Source organism: Kogia breviceps, chromosome 15 (genome assembly GCF_026419965.1).
Source record: "Kogia breviceps isolate mKogBre1 chromosome 15, mKogBre1 haplotype 1, whole genome shotgun sequence".
Classification (NCBI taxonomy): domain Eukaryota; kingdom Metazoa; phylum Chordata; class Mammalia; order Artiodactyla; family Physeteridae; genus Kogia; species Kogia breviceps.
Window position 1 is genome coordinate 28,242,419 of NC_081324.1, and position 15,601 is coordinate 28,258,019.

Consider the following 15,601-nt stretch of genomic DNA (forward strand, 5'->3'; position numbering starts at 1 on the left):
ATCAGGGTTCGTGCCCCGGTCCGGGAAGATCCCACATGCCGCGGAGCGGCTGGGCCCATGTGCCATGGCCGCTGAGCCTGCGCGTCCGGAGCCTGTGCTCCGCGACGGAAAGAGGCCGCGGCGGTGGGAGGCCCGCGTAACGCAAAAACAACAACAACAAAAAAAATAAAAACAAGCATTGCAGATATGTGGGTGAGAGACTTCATGTCAGAAGAAACAGCAAAAGCCAAGTGCCTGAGGTAGATTGGTGCTCAGAGTATGCTGTGAGGTGAGGCCAGACAGGTAATGGGGCCAGCTCTCTTAGGACTCTGTAGGCCATTGCAAAGAGTTGATTTTTGCATGAGTGAAATGAGGAGCCCTTGGTGGGTTTGGAGCAGAGAAGTATCCTTATGTGATTGATGTTTTAAAGGATCACTCTAGCTACTGTGACAAACAGAATGGACATATGAATTTAGAGTTCAGCGGGTAGGTCTAGAGTGGAGACAAACATTTGAGTGTTTTTGTGTGTAGATAATATTCAATGCCATGAGAGAGGAAAACAGAGGGAAGAGAGTTTGGAGAACTGAGTTCTAGGGCACTCCAATGCTTAGAGTTCAGGGAGTTGAAGAGAGACCAGCAAAAAATTCAGAAAAAGAGCAGGCAGTGAGCTAGGAGGAGAACAAAGAGAGCACCGTCCCAGAAGCCAAGGGAGGAATGTTTCAAGGAGGGAAAGACCACATGTGTCAAATGTGGCCAAGAGGTCAGATAGTAATTAATGTCATCAGAAGCTTAAGAATATTTCTCCTAAGATTATTTAAAGTCTGGCTTTCAGCATACATCAGAAGAGTACTGGAGAAAGGGCTTCACAGCTTTAATGATCATTGTCATTTATCATCCCTCTTGGGTTTCCAAACTGTTCACATAGTAAATCAACATTGAATAAGCCAGATCCATGCTGTATGTAGCTGGTGATACTTGCTTCCACCTCAGGGATACAGATGTCTCAATGTCAATCATACCCCTGTTCTTTACCACACACCAGGGGGCTAAGAGGGATCAATCACTTAACTCTTTTCATTTTAGATGTGGAGACAATGGAACACTAATTTGGATGCTACGCCACATTGGTCCGTCTCATTAATATTATATATCCTTTCTGCCCATCAGAGTTTGACTTCCATGACCTGGCATTGAGTGTCCACTATAATCTACTCTTTCAGAATCCCAACTATTTATGTCAACCCATGTGGTTACTCACTGTTCCCCCAATGCCTGGAACACTTCCTTATTTTGGACTGGGATGCTTCCCTCCCTACCTCTGCCTATTTAATACAGTTTTTAGGCCCAGTTAAATTCATCAATGAAGATTTCTGTAAATGAGGCTCCTCCCAAGTATAGAATAATTTCTCCCTTCTCTTTATCCTGCCCATATAGCATTTACAATATACATTTGGTTTGCATCCTGTTAACTTGTTATCTTTTTGACAGACACCGTATCTTCATCATCCCTATTCCGTGTATCACAACACTGTGTCTCACCCCAAATAAGTATTGATAGTTAATGATTACTTAGAGGAAGAATGAATGGCTCTTAACAAAGAATGATGGACTTTAGAGCTAAAAGCAAGTCAGTAGCTGAGTTCAGTTCAGGACGTTTAAGTTCTGACACACCCAGATCCACTCTTCAGAAATGCCTACCCTTCTTCTGCCAAAGCCAATTGTTGATGGTGACAGAACCGTTAAACACACTCTGAAGTCCTTGGCTTGGCTGCACCAAGAACAGGCTTGCATAGTCTTTACTTCTCTGGGCTCCACTCCCACAGTCCAGCCTCAACGGGAAACTCTTGACCCATCCCTGGTGTTAAAATAATGACTTCTTTCCTTTCTCTTTCACAGCATACCCTGGTAACCACTGAGATACTACTAGGTAGTAAACCAGAGAAAAGCAAATGGCCTGTGCATACCTGGTAGGGCCAACTCGGAGCCACACTAATCACTCCAACCCCCACCTCCTGCACTATACTTGGTACACAGAAAAGAACTGACTAATATCTCGTTGTACATGTACTTAAGAGCTGAACAAATTTCAAACCTCCTCTATGTGAGAAGTGCTAAACAAGTTGTACTGTTTGAATAACAGCATCTTAGGAATTCGGGGCCTCGGGAGGCACCAAGAACTGGCTATAATCAAGGAGGAGTTCCTGAGGAGGTATGTTCTGGAATGAGAAGGATTTGCTAGAGTGGTAACAGGACAGGAGAACATGCCAGGAATGGAAGTTAGCAAATCCTGAAGCTTGCTGGGGCTGTGGATTGGCCAAAGTGAGAGATAAAGCTGGGAAAAGCAGTCTAACCAGCTAGTCCAGTTCTTTACCTCTGTGCCTTTGATGATCTGGGTCATCCAAGGTACAACTGTGAGACCAGCCTGTGCACAAAGATTGCCCATTAGTCACAAGTGATGGAAAGAGCACTGGACCAGGAGTCAGAAGGCCTGGCTGGGTCCCAGCCCTGGCTCTGACACAGAAAACACTTACAAATATAAACAAGGCAATCCCTTTTTTCTGCGCTCTAGTTTTCTCCCTTTAGGGAAAAAGGGGGTGGGGGGGACAACAGCTCCACCCACCTCATACAGTTATCATGAGGCTCATATGCAATAATGATTGTCAAAGCTCTGTTCAAAAGCGGTGTATCTGAAATAAATATCTAGCAAAAACAGGGTAGGTTGTCTTAAGACCTAAAGAGAGCACTGTAACCCCTCACTACCTTTCCCTCAAAGAGCACAGTCAATCCTTCAGAATCTGGGGTGCTGGCGAGAACACTGGTATCAGACTGATATGGACTGATTCCTAGCTCTGTTATTTGCTATCTTGTGTGACCTTGGGCAAGTTTTGTAAACTTGCTAAGCCTCAGTTTTTGTTTTGTTTCATTTATCAGTAAAGTTAAAACAACACTGCCTACTTTGTGGTGAAGATTAGCGACAATTTCGTGTAAAGTTTCTAAATTGGTTCCTGGCACACAGCTGATACTCACAAATGTTGTAGACATTCTTACAATTAGCTTCCATAAGAGAGACCTCATGTACAAGAGATACCAAATCAAATTCGTCAGCCATTTGCAAAGGATTGAAATGCTTTTGATATCATAAACATGATTTAAATCTTATTTGTGACTCCTTGCTTCTTTTTGCATGTCCTTCATTTCTGAAAGTGACACGGTGGAAACTTTATTTCTGAAAAATGGCATAGTAGAAGTCAGCATACAATGTTACTTAAATACATTGCGTGTTAGAAAATATTCTAGGGCTTCCCTGGTGGCGCAGTGGTTGAGAACCCGCCTGCCGATGCAGGAGACACGGGTTCGTGCCCTGGTCCGGGAAGATCCCACATGCCACGGAGCAACTAAGCCCGTGAGCCATGGCCGCTAGGCCTGCGCGTCCGGAGCCTGTGCTCCGCAACGGGAGAGGCCACAACAGTGAGAGGCCCGCATACCGCAAAAAAAAAAAAAGAAAATATTCTAAAGACCTCTCCCTGTCTCTCTACACACCTTCAAAAAAAAAAAAAAAGTCCAGGTCTGCTGATTGTGGAATAACTGAAAACTACATTGTTATCCCATACCATGCTTCTAATTTGGATTAGATTCTGTGCTTCTATCGTGTTTGGGTTGACAGGGGGGCTGCAGAGGAGAGAGAGGAGGAGGGATAGAGGAGGTGTGTAAACCAGATTGGCTCATTAACCATCTGAACATTTTTTTAAATCTATTTTATACATATTAGTGTATATATGTCAATCTCAACCTCCCAATTCATCCTGAACATTTAAAGTTAATGAAATCCACTGGGTTTCAGTCAAAGCCTCACTCCTTTCTTAGATGTCAGAAATGAGGTCAGTTGGCTGAGATGCAGAATTCAGCTTCACGGGCCATTGCTGCATTGAGAGCTTGGGCTTCTGGACAGGCCCTGGGTGATCATGCAAGAGGCTAGACTGAGCATCCTTGAGCACAGACACATGCCCAGCCAGCTCTCTGCAGTGCCCCACGTGAACCAGCTTCCCACCCCTCCATCCAGAGAGATCTCTGTGAGGATTGATGGGAGACAGCCCTCTCCTTCTACCTAAGGTGAAAGTATTCCAGATGATCACCTTTAAAACAAAAAAGATTTCAGAAACATTAATTACCCACCCAGGAGAGACAATTTGACAAGAGATGTAACCATCAGTGCAGGAGACACATTAACCTAGTTCTTCCTGCTGCTGTGACAAAGGTACCACCAGCACAATAACCCTGACGGTCAGGAGAGAGGTCCTCAGCTAGCATCCTGGGCAGTGGGTCTCACCCTGGCTGCATATAAAAATCACCTGGGGGGCTTCCCTGATGGCGCAGCGGTTGGGAGTCCGCCTGCCGATGCGGGGGGCGCGGGTTCGTGCCCCGGTCCGGGAGGGTCCCGCGTGTTGCGGAGCGGCTGGGCCCGTGGGCCAGGGCCGCTGGGCCTGCGCGTCCGGAGCCTGTGCTCCGCAGCGGGAGAGGCTACAGCAGTGAGAGGCCCGCATACCGCAAAAAAAAAAAAAAAATCACCTGGGGAACTTAATTAAAAGAAATAACGGTGCCTGGAACCCATTTCTAGATTTTCTAGTTAATTGGTCTAGGATAAGGCAGAGGTATCAGGTTTTTGTTTTTTTTTTTAAGTTCCTAGTAATTCCAACACGCAGCCAGAATTGAGAACTATGATCTACAATATCATTATATAATAGAAGAGGAATACAAAGGTCAAAGATCCCTAATGAGTGATTTGTCCTTAAACCAAATTGCCTTCTTCCCCTTACTGTCCAATATTTTGGTCATATTTCAGGGAAATCTTATTTCAGACTTAATTATAAACCTTCCCACCTCGCCCCATGCACACAGTGTATAGGGAAATGAAACTCTATTAGGCTAAGGTGGAAGAAGGGAACTGAAATGCGAAACTGACTTTAAATAGGAACGAAACTGACAAGAGTCAGCTCAGAGGCCAAAACTGGAGAAATGAAGCAAATGAAAACAAACCAACTCACTAAGAAAAGCCAGTTAGACCCAGAAAGTTCTTTCAGTTTGTATAATTTAAGGTTTCAGTGAAGGATTATATTTTACATGCTGAAAGTATCCCTCAGGCAGTAAAGTTTAGCCAACCCAGCATTTCTTGGGGGCAACTGCAGAACTGTAACAGTCTGCTGATTGAAACCACACCTCCTGAAATAAAACAGGAGGGCAATGATCACTGTTCATGGATCACCATAGATAAAATCAAGAGGCCACCTTTCCAAGCCCTATGAACAGCACTACCTCGGCAACTCCTAACGTGTTCATTTTGAAAATTGAAATAAATATTGTCCCCCTTCCACATCACAAAAGAACCCAAAAGGACCTAATTCACCAATTACAAACTAAATAGAAGAAAGATAACATTCTCCAGTTTGGAAAGGCCCAAGCTTACATTTTCTGATAGAGAAAGTTTTTTTACTTCAAGAAACTGGTTATGAAGAGAGCTTGAGTTTAGACCATGAACCAACATCACACAAATACAGCAGCTGTGGTGGTTGCTGCAGGTATCCCAGGAGCCCATAAGCAGGTATCCCAGGAACCCATAAGGTGCCTTTTCATCAGTGGATGAATGTCCCTAAACCCATTTCTATATTTTCTTATATGGAAACATAGATAAGAACCCAGGTCCACAGTTTCCCATAAGACCATAATAATCATCAAACAAGAAACAGAACAGGGGCACTCAGAAAGGCTGGATTGTCCAGAATATGCAATAGTTCATAGATGCAAGTTATTAGGTAAATAGCAAGACCTTAAAAAAAAAATTGATTTTAGCCATGGGACTTTTGGAGTCTCAAGATTTAGTTCCTGAGATCTACTCTCAGCCACTGCTTGCTTTTTTGCCCAAAGGAAAGTGCTGGTAAGTCAAGGGAATTAGCTGAGGACTGGTTTATTTGATTATCTCCTTATCATGGCTACAGCTCAGCAGTATATCCTGTTGGTCCTGTGCTCTGTGGTGTCCTGATGTCATCCTCTACCTAGCAGTGTTTGTCGCCTGGCTCGGAGACCAAATTAGAACAGGACTCTAAGGGGGTGACAGATGGGAAAGGAGGGGAGCTGGGACTTCCCACCTCACTCTCTTCATAGAGAGTCACACTGAGATGCGTCTATTCCCATCTCCTCAACCTCAGGACCCTCAGAGATATGTGTAACAGACCTATCTCCAACCAGACATGGAGTGTGGCTGGGGTATCTGGGGATTTCGATTCTCCTCATTATCCTTTGGTATGTTTTGAATGGAGGGTTAGCAGCCACAGCAATGGTCCCTGATCTGCAAAGCACTTCATGACTTACAGATTGCTTCCCTGTACTTTATAACTGAGTGGCTGACAGCCTGGACTCTGAAGTCAGGGTTCCAATCCCAGGGGCATGACCTCAGCCAGGCTGTTTAACCTCTCTAAGTCTCCACTTCATCATCTGTTAAATACTTTCCACAGAACTGTTGGGAAGATGAAAAGAGATAGCGCAAATGAAGCACACAGCAGAGAAGCAAAAAGTATGTTAAGTGTTGAAGAGATGTTAGCTATTATTATTAGCATAATGTTATTTAAACCTCATAATAACAATCCCATTAACCATAGTGGAGACTGGCAGGAGACATAGGGCACACAGGCTCAAGCACACCCATGTTTATGTGTGCATGCATGCACCCGTGGCCAGTTGGTGGGCAGTGTGGAGGTGTGTAGAAGAACTGGCATTAGCAGTGAGGTAGGCTCCATATAATGCTGTGCTTGCTATGCCCCAGGGGGTGTGCAGCTATACTGTGGACCACAGATAGTTGGGAATCCACTAAACAAAACCTAAGAGTATTTAATTCAGATCATACTTCATTGACAGAAGTGGTCAGAGAGATCAAGTGACTTGTCCAGGATCACCCACTTTGTTTGTAAGTGGCAGAGCTGAGATGTCAACCCAAACTGTCAGGCCCTAAAGCCAAACTCAGGGCAGAGGGGAGGGGGCTGTGGAGTTCTGGCCACTGGAGGGATTTCAGAAATGAACCCAAATCATCTTCCCCACAGCCCTACATCACCTGGTACTGCTGAACAAAAACAAAGGGTCTCATCCTAATAACTGCTTATCTTGGATGGCTCAGAAGTTAGATGTGTGAACTAAATTACGTACCTCATTCTCCCCCAAAAAAGAATAAAAAATGCCAACTCTGCCTTTTGTCAAATTTAGCACTGTATTCATATGCACAACACCAAAATGTCACATTTGAGAATCAGTAAAGCCATTCTGAAAATTCAAGAAATCCATAAAACTGTCCCTGGTGCATGTCCCACACCACAGTTAGAGTATCCATCATTCTCCCCCAAAACAGGGGCAAGTTCCAATTCATAGAACAGCTCACGAGTGAAAACTGTCCTCCTGGGAAGTACAGAGAGTGGCAAACTTTCAGGACAGACGTTTACATGAAAAAAATGATATTGCATCATTAAAGAGGTTAATGAGCTTCGCAAGGCAGATGCCCTGAACGTCAGGAAGGGGACAGCAGAGGAGGGGACAGGGTGGTGGTAGAGACACATACAGGGGATCACTCCCATTCTTCGATGTCAGGTGTGGTCAGGAGGTGCCCTCCTCATGGTAATAATTGCAGTGGAAGGATAAGTTTTTCTGGTGGGCACTGGAGCCTGGCTGTTGGCTGGGCAGCAACTTGCACTCACATCCAGCCCCGGGCTCTCTGAGTGAAGAATCTACTTCTCAGCACAGAGATCCCTAAAGATTCTGCCAAAACCAGATGGTTCAGTGTTTCTCAAAAGGGGTGCCACAGAATATTTGTCCCAACTGAAAGTGCTCCAAGATCAAATAAAGTATGAGGAAAACTGCATACTGTTTCTTACTCTTGGAGATTCATAAGGCACATTAGCATATGGAATGCTCTGAGAAATGCTTTATAAAGAAACTTGCCTAATTTTTTTAATCAAGCATTTATAAAACTTATTTAATCATTTTCCTCCTCTTCTCATTTTTTAATCTAAGACCTAGCAACATCTCATTTTGTTTTTTGTTTGTTTGTTTTGCGGTACGCGGGCCTCTCACTGCTGTGGCCTCTCCCGTTGCGGAGCACAGGCTCCGGACGCACAGGCTCAGAGGCCATGGCTCACGGGCAGCCACTCCGCGGCACGTGGGATCTTCCGGGACAGGGGCACGAACTCGTGTCCCCTGCATTGGCAGGCGGACTCTAGACCACTTCACCACCAGGGAAGCCCACCTCATTTTGTAAAACATTTTCAGAAGAGCTATTCTAGTCCAAGTTCCCTCATTTTACAAAACATGAAACAGATACACTGAGGTCTTAGTGATCTACTAAGGGTCACAAACAAGTTAGTAGTTCTTATTTTTCAGTGAGTTAAGGGTATATGACATTGTGTGGATAGGTTTAAGAAAATCAGCAGAGATGCTGGGACAGAATATTGATCAGCAGATCATTATCAGCCTTTTGATCACACTCTCAATCAACAGCAGGCTGAAGAAGGAGTGCCTTTTACCCCCTATGTTGGGGTTTGATCATAGTAAATTCCAGAATCAAACCTGAGGGAGCATTTCAAGTTTGAACAGGAAAAACATATCCAAAATCAGTCATTAAAGCCAGCAACAGTTGCATGAAGCTGAAATGCAGGGTCCAACAGGGGATGGAGAGCCAAGGAGAACCACAGTGACAAAGTTCACATTGATGGGGATGACTGGGTCTAAATAAACTCTTGACATGGTGTCCCATGCCCTGGGCTGGGTATCTACATGTTCCACTGTGGGTTGCTATAAGTGTGAGGTGCTCAATTCAAGAGGTCAAGAGCACAGACATAAAGGAACTTCTCTACCATAATGCCCAGAACTTCTTAACTTAACCCTGCTCTATTCAATATCTCCATCAACTTCTTAAATTAAGTCATAAAATGCTTTTTTAAAAAGTCAACTCCACTGATGACATAAAATGGAAAGGAATAACAAAAACAATGGACAAAAAAATCTGAAATTATCTCAGTAGCCTGGGATGCTGACCCAGAATCGACTTAGCATTGATTAAGTTAGTTAGGTTTAAGTTAGCACATCATAAGGAATCAAGGTGGTTACTAAAATACACAACATAGATCCCACTTTTTTCTGTACTAATCAGGCTACAGCTGGAGGAATGGAATCCACTTTTTTCATATGTGTTTGAGTTATATTTAAATAAGACGTTCATAGAGGGAGTACCTCTTACTCAAGAAGCATTACAAGGAACAACCTGCAGAGTGACTGGAAACTGGAGAAACTACAGTTGTTAAGGATAGAGAAGACTAAAACACTGCACCACAGCTGTCTGCAGATAGAGGAGAAGCTCTCCTGTGGACGAAAGGAAGGACCTAGTTTGGAGGGTTTTAAGAAACTGCACAGGGGCAATCTATGGGGAATGTAAGAAGAAAATGTTTCAGTGCAATAAAATAAATAACTTTCTGAAAATCTGAGCTGCCCACAAATGGCAAGAAGCCAGATGTCCAGCATTCTCTGAACAGCCACCTCTAACCAGACTTTGTCTGCTTTAATTAAGTGCGATGGCCTCAGATTTTCTCCAGGAGTTCTGCCACGCTTCTTCATCCTGTCTATCCTAGATGCCTGACTTCCTTCCCATTCTTGACTATGATTTGATTCTCCTACCTTCCACCCTCAGCCCCCTCTCCCTGGTCCACCACACCCCATCCTTAATAAGTTCCACTATTTTTTCCCCATACACTTGACCCTGACTTCCAACCAGGACATGTGCCTTGCCACACTGCATGCCTTATCTCCAGCACAAATCTCACGCTAATCTAAAACATTTCTGTCTGGATCATTCATGGTCACACCAGTCATGGGGTAGAGAGACAAAGGCCCATCTGTCAGGGTTTTGAGGAAGGGACTTCCTTGGGTATGGGAGACTGAGGCAATGACCTGGAAGGGCTCATTAATGGTTTGTTCCTATAATTTCTGAGGTAGCACTGGTTCTAACATACAAGACTTTCAAAGGCTATGCAAAGGCAGTTCTATGACATTAAGCAAGTCAGACCATGTGTTTATTCCCTATTCTTAGGACCCCATCTCTGGAGGTAAGGCTGCTTAAATGGATGTTCACTGAGGGGGGAGAAGCATTTTCACACCTGCCTTCCAGGACCTAATCAGATTCAGATTATCCTTCTGGGGTTCTATGATTCACTGCACAAAATTCTTATTCTTCTGGGGTGAGCCTGTGGCTGGTTCACCTTGGTTCCAACACAAGAGTAGCCTTGTGGATTAGAGTCCTGGCAGGAAATCAATCACTGATCTCTTTTCAGTGGTTCATCCTTCTCAGTAGGATTTTGGAAATAATCCACAGGCAAAGGTGACTTCTTGATCTGTCAGAGAGGAATACTAGAGAGAATGCTATGCTCTAAGACTAGAACATGCATAATTGTCCCAGCTCTGAGGGACCTGGGAAAGTCAGTAACCCTCTCTAAACCTTGGTTTCCTCCCTGCAGATCTGAGAAATTTCTATCTGCAGTAGTTCCTAACTTTTTTTGTCTGGGTTACAGATGATCTTGAGAATCTGATGAAAGCCATCAACTCTCTTCCCAGAAAATGCTTAAATGCACATACAGGCAAAACTGTGCATCTAATTTCAGAAGGTTAGAGGAAAACATGAAGACCACCTATAGAGATTCTATAGCAACCATGGACCCTAGGTTAGAAACTCCACGGACCAGTGTTACAACTCTGTGATGCTGCTCTATCTAGCTTTCTAACAAACCTTCTCTGTAAATGTTAATTTTTATTAAGTATTTTTCTGCTTTTTAGCTCCCAGTTACATAGAGTTCTCATGACACCCATATGGCTCTTAAAGTAATATATAAAATGTGTTAGTCGTAGTCATTTTAACAGGTGAGGTGACATAAAGACAGCAACAGATAGTCATACAACTCTACAGTCACCACTATTGGAGTGCAATCTCTACTCAAGTAGACTCAAAGTACCCACCATCATTCCATTTAGATCATGCCCCAAGAGCTGCCACATTCTTCAGAAGCATTCCTTTTGCTGGCCTATGTCTCTTAGCATAACACATGCACTTTGCATCTCATGATACCAGAGACTCTTTGTCCAGGCTCTCTGTCCATGAAGAAGATAATCATGAGCCCACCCAAGCACAAACCACCAGTCAATGTTCCAATGATACCAGCATTCAAGTGCCACTGGGGTCCTCAAGTGTCTCAGAGTATAATTGGTAAGTCAACCGCATTGGGAGGGTAATCCACCAAATAAATATAAATCAAATAAACAAGCATGGACTGTTCTTCCTCTACTCTTTGTATACAATTCTTTTTCTTTTTTGTTTTATTTAAAAAATGCACCCTATTTCACGAAAGTATTGAAGTCAACATTATTAAGTATTTACCAAGAAAAGGAAAACATATTCCAACGCTTTGAGAGATACAAAAAAAAACAGTTCCTGCTTTCAAGGACCTGGCATTATAATTGGAGAGAGGAGAAATTAATCAAGTAACAATAAATAAAACAAGTTAGAAATAAATCAAATAGCAATAACTATAAACAGTAATTAAATAGAGGCTACCATCCTATAAGATTAATTGCCGAAACAGTGGTAGAAAAAGAGGAAGGGGCATAGAAGGCAAGGCAAAGAATTCACACTAGTCCAAATACGAACGCCTTGCCCTTTCCTTTCCAATAGGTTCCCTCCTTCACTTTCTCTCCATTTCAAGCTCTCTCGAATTCTTGCGGCTACGAATTTTTACAACTTGTAAGTTTAAGTTTGTAAACTTCCCTCCATCTTCCTCCCCATAGATATGGAGAACAGTGCTGATGCTGATATGAAAGGTATGTTCCCTGTCTCCCTACTTCCTCCCCCCTCACTTCCAGCCCTTTCACTGACTACTCCCTAGACAAACAAAAAACAATAAAAATCTTTTCTTTGTCATGTCCTGAATGAGCTAGATAAATGCTGGAATGATACTCACCTGGCCATACCTCTCAGTGGCTCCCAAATATCCGGCTCCTTCATGTCTGCATTGCTTATGCCCTTTCCCACTCCATCTGCCCCACTCCGTAAGCCCTGCCATCTTAAAGGTTCAGCATAAATCCCACCCACCGCAAGAAGCTTTGTCCTACTCAACAAGCCCACACTAATTTCTTATCTTTTCACCTTTATAACAGACTGTCAGTATCTCACACACCTTCCGTCTTACTGTTCTTATTCTTACAATCTTTCATAACTTTAAATTTTGCATGCCCTGGCTAAGCATCCTAAGAGCAGAGGACATGTGTTCTTCTCCTCCCCTTATATACTCCAGAGAGCGGTATGCTGTGACAGTTGTATAGAACTGAGATGTAAAACCCAGAATTCCAGTGACATTTAGTTTGATTAAAGGCAGACACAGACTGCCCCTCAAAACAGCCACCTGATAATGCTACCTTATTCAGATCCTCAAAAGTTCTCCAAGCCTGTCCACTGTTTTAAGTTCCAGGAGCCAAACCTAATTTAAATAGTTTCCCAATTGTTATGGACTGAATGTTTGTGTCCTCCCAAACTTCATGTATTGAAGCCCTAACCCCCAATGTGATGATATTTGCAGATGGGCCCTTTGCGAGGTAGTTAGGCTTAGATGAGGTCATGAAACTCCCATGTTGGGATTAGTGCCCTTACAAGAAAAGGAAGAGACTCTAGAGTTTCTCTCTCTGCCACGTGAGGATACAGGGAGAAGGAGGCCATGAAGTGGGCCCTCACCCAGAACTGATTCTACTTGATATTCGACTCCTCAGCCTCCAGATCTATGAGATAAATGTCTGTTGCTTAAGCCACCCAGCCTATGGTATTTTGCTATTGCAGCCCGAGCTAAGACACCAATATTTTAATTCACCTATGAATAAATTAGTGTCTCCATGATCCTCTTTCGCAATTTACCCCCAGAGCTGAACGTTCCTCACCACACCTTCCTCCCCTCTACTCATCTGAAATCTGCCCTGTTCTTCAAGTCCTTACCCAGTCTCCCATCATCCATGAATCCTCCCCTTACTAGCCCACGCTACTGGCACCCAGGCCTCCTACCTCACTGTGAGCTCAGAGCAATGCATGCCTGTACCACGTCTTGGCTACTTCATCACACGTTGGCATATCAATGGAAGCAACTGGTGAATGAACACATATGGTTTATGACAACTCTGGGTAACCAACTTTTGTTTTTATTTACCTTTGTATTACTACCGTCTCCCATTGATTCTAAAATGCACAGTTTGTGTTTCGTGTTTGGTAATTGCAATCATTGTTGCTTTTGCTGTGGTCATCCATTTACAATGCTTGGTGTCAGTTTATTTAGCTCTTGTAAAAATAAAATACAGTGCGTGTGTGTGAAAAATAAATAAATTAAATAAAACAAATTTTAAAAATAAAATGCACAGTTTTTCATTTCTAACATCTCTGAAATTATCTTAGAGTCTGTGGCATCTTAGATTTGATGATGTACTTCACTTTTCATATGTATGTCCTTATTCCTCAACAAACTGCAAGCTCTTTTAGAAAAGGACTCACACATTGTATATCCGTTCTCTTTCACTTGTCTGGCAAAGATCTCATGGAGAGCATAGATCCTCTACACGTTCTTGCTAAAAGAGGAAACTGCTTCCCTAATTGTTCCTTCTCTCCTGAAAAAGGATGAGAAAAGCAGAGAGCAGCCAGAGATTTGGGTATGTTGGATAGTGAAGGGGCTTAATCCTTGGTCATTTCTTTCCCACAGCATCATAAGATTTTAGAATTGGAAGCACACACTGGCTCCATTGCAATTTCTCTCTCTGAAACCCAGAGTAACATTTGTCTCTTGAGCCTCACTTTCTCTTCTATAAAATGGGTCCAATTACACTTACCTCCTCAGAGAGGGGTAATAACTGAAACAGAACTAAATGATAATATCTTATAAGTGCTGTAGAGGAGGTCATGAGTATTATTAAGTGCCTGCCCCAGGGGAATGCTGCTTCCAATGATGGATAAAGGAAGGAAGCTTGGAGATTCTAAGGTTGCTGCTCTGTAGCAGTGCATTACCATGACAATTCTCCTTAAGCTCATCCCCTTTCTCTCCATAACACCTACCCCAGAAAATACTCTGCTGACAAACAAGAAAGCCTCAGTGGTCATGGACAGAATGAGAGAATACTGACGGTGAGGAGAGCTAGAGGAGTGTTCCACCGCAGTCTCTGGAGACACCTTTCTTTACCAGTCTCTATCTACTTGTGTGTCCTCCCACATGCCCAGGCAGAGTGTACAAATATATCTTGTTACATGATCCATCCTGTGTTGCCCAATAAATAACAGACACAATCTAAGTTGCCAAGAGCAGCTTATCAGAGGCTGATCTTTATGTCTGGATCCAAGGTGCAGGAATACCAACCCAATTAGGTAGAAGCTAAATGAGCACTGGACACAGTTCCCTTTACCTGCATCGCTCATTTGGGTGCATGCGTGAACACGCATGTGATGCCCACACAGACCATCTTCCTCCTGAGGGGTGTTTTGAACAGACTTAGACTGTTCACCCTCAATCGACCTTTTGCAAAACAATGGACTCCTGAACTACTAGAGGTTTGACCAAGATCAGGAACCATCCTATAAAAGCAATGAGCCAAAAGCTAATAAAACTACAAAGTTATGATATCCCCCTTGTTTGCCCTCTTCCCTCTCCTCCTCTAGAAAAGTAAACAAGTGTTCTTGTTTATTCTCCTCTTCCCCTTTGCTTTTGTAGTCCTACATTTCCAAACTTTGTTCTTCCTGATAAATGAAGAAACAAAGAGATCTTTTTTATCCTAACTCAGATAAAGATATTCATGTCCCTCTTCATGTTAGTGGAATGGCCTCCCTTCCTTCTTTCCTTCCTCTGTCTTGGGGGCGGGGGCAGTGACACTTAATGGAATTGGTGTTTCACAAAGCTTCCTTTTCCAGAGTCTTTTCCTTGTGTCTCCCAACCCCATCCAGCCTCCCGAGGCACAAGAATCAGTGCGACATCTTTACAAAGTCTCAGAGAGGCTATCTCTACACAAGAATTAGAGCTGGGAGTGGTCCAGGGATAGCTGGTCTAGTAGGCATCAGCTTGTGATCTAATGAATTTGTGAAACACCATGAACTCAACCACATTGCAGATCCATGATGCTTATTAACATATTAAATAAAGGCTTTGAGATGTCCTACTGCAAAAACATCTGTTTAGCTTTGTTTAACCAGGTGTTTCCCAATCTTCTTTTGTCCATGGAATCTTTTTTGGCCTCTAACACCTCTTAATGTTCTGAATAAGTGTGTTCCAGAGATCACATATTGTAAAATGCTGACATAGTCCAATACTCTCCTTTTTCTCATAAGGATAGTAAGAAACAGAGAGGGCCATTAACTTACTTAATCTCACCCATGAATGGTAATACAAAGCACTACATAAAAAGTACAGCAAGCTATAGACTGGGAAGCCAGGATGTCTGGGTGAAATCTCCTCCCAGCCATTTTCTAGCTGTGTGGCTTCAGCCAGCACCTCTCCTTTCTAAAGTTATTTTCATTCTCAGTAAAAGGAGG

General features: G+C 43.3%; 1 protein-coding gene across 3 annotated transcripts in view; it reads right to left on the minus strand.

Moving 5' to 3' along the window:
• Positions 1-15,601, minus strand: part of SETBP1 (SET binding protein 1) — a 382,636-nt gene that overhangs the window by 302,763 nt on the left and 64,272 nt on the right. The window lies entirely within an intron of this gene.